Raw genomic sequence first — 5,262 nt, forward strand, 5'->3', positions numbered from 1 at the left:
CAAATATAATGTGAAACTGGAGTTCACCTTTAGGCTCCTGCAGTAGTCTTTTCTGATAGCAGTCCTCACCTGATTAGTCACACCAGATTCCGTATGAGACGTAAGAGAGATGTAGCTGCTTCCAGCAAATTGTTAGATCGTTAAAACAGTACAGAGGTCTTCTTGCAAATTAATTGAAGTCACTTCAAATTTTACCATACATCCTCTTAGAGCAAAATTCTCTTTAAGCACACAGTTTTCTTGGTAGCTGTTAGGAAAATTCTGGCCCCGGTGTCGTATATTCTGTAGAAGGACCAAAGGGAGCTTGCATTTTCTTGCAGTATCAGATTTCAGTTCAGCCCTTTTATATAAAACACCTAATCAAAAGTTAGAAAAATTAGTGGTTCAGTTAGTTGAAAGTGTTGGTAAATGTATCTGTGTCAAGCGAGAGCAGAACACTTTAAAAAATCTTTAGAAAGCTTTTTTCTCTTTAGGAAAAGGTGGAGTTATTTTTTCCAATAGCATTTTATGAACAAGAATGCTATTGTGGCAACTCAGAGAGATCCTCAACCTTTTAACACTTGTGGATTCCTGAAAATTTCTGGTGAAGGTACAGACTGCTGTATGATGGTGACTTTAAGCCACCTGTCAATATGATGGTTTTCCTTAGTTATTTTTTTTCACAGCTTCATTAGCAGCTAATGCTCCCTGGTGATGCCGATATTGAAAGCTACTGCAGTAGGCACTCTGAATAAAATAAATCCTTGTTGTGAAGTGCTTACTGTCAGTGTAGTAATGTGGGCAGAATAATGTGTATATGCTATGTATATAGCTTTGATTTGCCTTTAGATTTTCTAGCCCAGTGTATTATTGCTAACTGTGGGCAGGGCTTTTCTGTGTGAATTCCAGAGTGGTGTCTAAGTATGCCAGCACAGTGACTTTTTTCCTGAGAAATCCAGGGTATTCCCGATTGGTAAAAACTGTGTCAACTGGCTAGAGAAAAATCTCTTTCTGCCTCTAAAACAAACACTCTTATAAATGAGACTAAAGTGGGATGATATCTGTACTCTAAAATTTTCTGTGCATCAGTAAAATTCTGTCATTGAGTAACCATAAGCTTCAGGAAGAGAGAAGTGGAGTATTACCTAAATAAACAATTACAGGTTCAAGTCAGAATCTTGTTAATCTGTAACGATAAGCAAAGCAGCAACTTTCCTAGAGCCATTCTTTTTTTGTGCAGCAGGCTGAGTAACCATTCACGTCACTGTGATATTTCTCAAGTAGCAAGCAGCATGACTGCACAGCATGACATCCAGTCATAATGTACAGAGATTTTTGGAGCATAATCCTTACCAAGTTTCCAAGGAAATGTTAGTCTTTGACACATGTCGGGCTGTTAATCCTCAAAGAGCACAGAGCATAATGCATGGCGAGTGCATGATGTCTTTGAATTTTAGTTATTAGTGTTGGTGGGGAGATAATAAACAGACCCAGCACAAAACTGTCTGCCAAATGACTTTATTCACATCTATCATTTTATTCATTAGTCTTTTAAACTTTGTAGAACAAGTGACCTTTATAAAGTGCGGTATTCTCTAGAAGGCGTAAAGATAGCTGTTTCACCATGTAGGTGCCTATACTGGGCTGATTTTATAGACATGAATGTCTCATTTTCAGTTGTAGGGATTCTGAGGAGAATGGGTTAAAAAAAAAAAAAAAGAAAGTTTTGAGCCCAAATACCAAAGGGTTTAATAGAAAAATACAAGCCCATATAAAAACCAATGAGAGTCAACTTTCCAGACTTTACCCGAATAGCAGGATTCTGGAAACGGAGAGTGCCAGACTAGGGTTGTTTGTTTATTTTTTCTCCCCTCTATGAAATGCCTCAAAGACATCATGACTTAGGAAAAATCAATTATTGAACAAGCTCACATCTATATGAAAACCCCAGGTAGTGACAGATCAGAGGGAGGAAAACTTTTTGTGGCAAGTATATTGCAACTTTCAGACTTCACAACATGAGTGTTAAAAAATTTCAGGTATATATACAGGTATATACCTGTATATTTTAATAGTAATTATGTACACTTCAGCTTTTATAGGAAGAACCTGTATGGGCTTCTTAATCAAGTTTGTATATTTTTAAATAAGATTGTTTCTAAGTACTCAACATTGTGCCTAACTTCTGCCATTTCTTACAAGTTTTACTCTTGTGTGGTGTGATGGAGAGAACGCTATCATTTCTTTACTTATTGCCTTGTGAAAGACTATTTGAAAACACTGACTATTCATGTAAAATATCTGAAGTGTGAAGACCGTTGGAAATGCATTTAGCTCTAGAAGACAAACAGATTTCTTTTTTTTCCCCCCCAACTGTCACCTGGGTATTGCAATATGATGTTGTGTTTGTAGTTCAGGATAGTTAAAAATCGTATTTCTATATAGTTTTACATGGATTTTTAAAAGAAGTAATGCATTTTCTTCTAAATAATTGTTTGTTAAAAAGTCAATTGAAATATTTTATTCATTCTTTATTTAAGTTTTTGTATTCTTTCATTCTTTACAAAGCATGCCTAAACTAGAATGAGTCTAGACAATTTGGTTTTTAATCAGTCTTTGTCATTATCACAATTTATGGTTGTACCAAATGAAACCCCTCAACTTTGGCTGACAAAACCAATTTCCTTCGAAGTCAGTAGCTAACTGTTAGAACAAGATTTAATAACAACTCCTCAGTCATCTGCGAAACAAATCTGTAGTTTCAACTTTTTTCTGCAGAGATTCTGAGACAGGTGACTGTCTACCACTTTGTTTGACTTCTATGAGTACCCTGAGAGGGCATTTAGGAGATGAAGCACATGACATCTAGCTCTAATACAGCAACAAAGTAGGTAACCGTACAGTGGTGTGGGTAAAGCAGAGCTGCGCTCCAGGCGGAGGTGATGCCCACTCCTGCTCAGCTGTCTCTTCAGAATGCCCCTTAGGGGAAATGGGCAGGGCTACGCAAACAGGAAGGCACCTCTGCGGGTGGCTGGGCTCTGCCAGCCTGGCCCGAGGCTTGGTAAAGGGTGCTGTCAGCTCAAACCTCTCCCTCTGGATCAGTTGCCTTTAGATGCTGCTGAATTTGGACAGCCTGTAAGCAATCTAGCCAAGTCTGAAGATGAAAGAAGTCAGAAAATATTAAACTTGAGGGTACATCAATATATTTTGTGGAGAAAAATCTTGTCAGTAATGCAACTTCAAAATATTGAGAAAAAGGGATAAACTTTTTATAAAATCAAGTGCAATTTGTGCTGAAAGGAAGCAGCATGTAAATGGCCTTCTGGGAAGCAGTGATACTCTGAGTCACATAAGCCTTGGGAAGGATTTACCAATGGCCTCCAAACTGGGGAAGCAGGGAGCATGCCATGAAACCAGGCTGCTAGGGAAAACCAAAACTGGAGTCACCAAAACACAGCTTTCTTCCTCACGTCTGACTGACGCTGATCACTGCTGGAATAGGGAAAAAAATTTCCTCAGGACTTTAAAGTTACGTGAAGACATCTGTATTGAAGATAGTGCAGCAGGTCCTCTCAGGGCGTTTGTGAACAGAAAGGGCTTTTTAGATCCTAATGCCATATGGCTTTCAAGAGGAAAATGTCATGTAGAGTGGCTCCCTGAACAGGCACAGCTTCTTGGCTGCAGGTAGTAAATGGTAGTAGGATGCACAACTTCCTCAGGACTTTAAAGTTACGTGAAGACATCTGTATTGAAGATAGTGCAGCAGGTCCTCTCAGGGCGTTTGTGAACAGAAAGGGCTTTTTAGATCCTAATGCCATATGGCTTTCAAGAGGAAAATGTCATGTAGAGTGGCTCCCTGAACAGGCACAGCTTCTTGGCTGCAGGTAGTAAATGGTAGTAGGATGCACAACTGCCAACACCATCCCGTTGTATCAGCTTGAGGCTAGAGAGAGATTCAGTGTGCCATTAGCTGTGGCTTTAGTGCCTGCAGAGCACGTTACAAGGTCAAAAGCTTTCATAAAATCATAGAACCTTTTAGGTTGGAAAAGACCAACCACAAAGTCCAACCATTAAGCTGACACTGCCAAATCCACCAGTAAACCATGTCCCTAAGAGCCTCATCCACACATCTCTCAAATACCTCCAGGGATGACGACTCAACCACCGCCCTCGGCAGCCCATTCCAATGCCAGACAACCCTTTTAGTGGAGAATTTTTTCCTAATATCCAATGTAAACCTCCACTGGTGCAACCTGCTGCTGTTTCCTCTTGTCACTTGGGAGAAGAGACTGACACCTACCTCTCTACAGCCTCCTTTCACGATGCTGTGAGATAGGTACCTGTCCCTACTTCGTGGCTAGCAAAATCACGCTCGAGGGAAAGCTCAGACTGAAACAAGGACCAGCCCTGGGACCAAAAGGTTTACAGGCAGAGTGATGGACACAGCTTGGCTTGTGCAAAACAAGAGCTGAATGGTGATGTTGATGCGGAGGGGGCAACACCAGCCAAAAAAGGAATGCCAGGCTGAAGGACTATGCTTCATTATAGTAGTCAGGAACACATTCAGACTATAGAGTGTGAATTAGAACAAATTAGAACTCATTAGAACAAATTTGTTATGTGGCAGCCTTCAAATTAAGTTAGTCCAAGATTAAAGGAAGCTTGTTTTTTCTTCTTAAAGCAGTGCCTGATACATTTCTGAAGGAGGTTATATGACATGGTACCTATGGAGATTTAGCCTACCTAAAGCAATAAAATTCTAATATTTATATGTATTAAAATATTTATATCCTGCATTAATAATGCATTATTGATATAATATAAACTATCAAACCATAATCCTAAATTTAATAGCTGATATACAAGCTAACCTTAGTGTGTCATCTTCCCCAGCTTCCTCACGGGGTTCCTGGCAGGATAGTTAGCCCTGTGGTTTTGTTTTCATATGCTGAAAGCAAGTCTCTTTCTCAGAAGAGGGCTGCTAGATGAAAATCATTCCAGCCCTTTGTCATCTCGATCCTCTTAAATAAGGTGAAACCTTCTGTCCTGTCTCCCCAGGGGAGAGATCGGCATTAGTTGCCTGCTTGTATATTTTGCAGGCAATATTCCTTATCTCACACACAGAGCCAAAAATACAATCACCTGCAATTTTGTAAAGACACACACAAACATACGTGAAAGCCGGGTTTGGTCTGACCCGTTTGTCATACACCATCAAAGCCAGATCTGCCTGTTTGTATCTTCAAATAAACAAGCTACATGTGTCCAGGATTCCTGATGCGA

The 5,262-nt window shown here is 39.8% G+C and overlaps 1 protein-coding gene across 1 annotated transcript in view; it reads left to right on the forward strand.

Moving 5' to 3' along the window:
* The window catches only part of LOC104507203 (probable acyl-CoA dehydrogenase 6), a gene marked incomplete at its 5' end in the record, with an annotated part of 71,961 nt that overhangs the window by 65,249 nt on the left and 1,450 nt on the right, over nucleotides 1-5,262 (forward strand). The window lies entirely within an intron of this gene.

This window comes from Eurypyga helias, unplaced genomic scaffold (genome assembly GCF_000690775.1).
Source record: "Eurypyga helias isolate BGI_N326 unplaced genomic scaffold, ASM69077v1 scaffold3643, whole genome shotgun sequence".
Classification (NCBI taxonomy): domain Eukaryota; kingdom Metazoa; phylum Chordata; class Aves; order Eurypygiformes; family Eurypygidae; genus Eurypyga; species Eurypyga helias.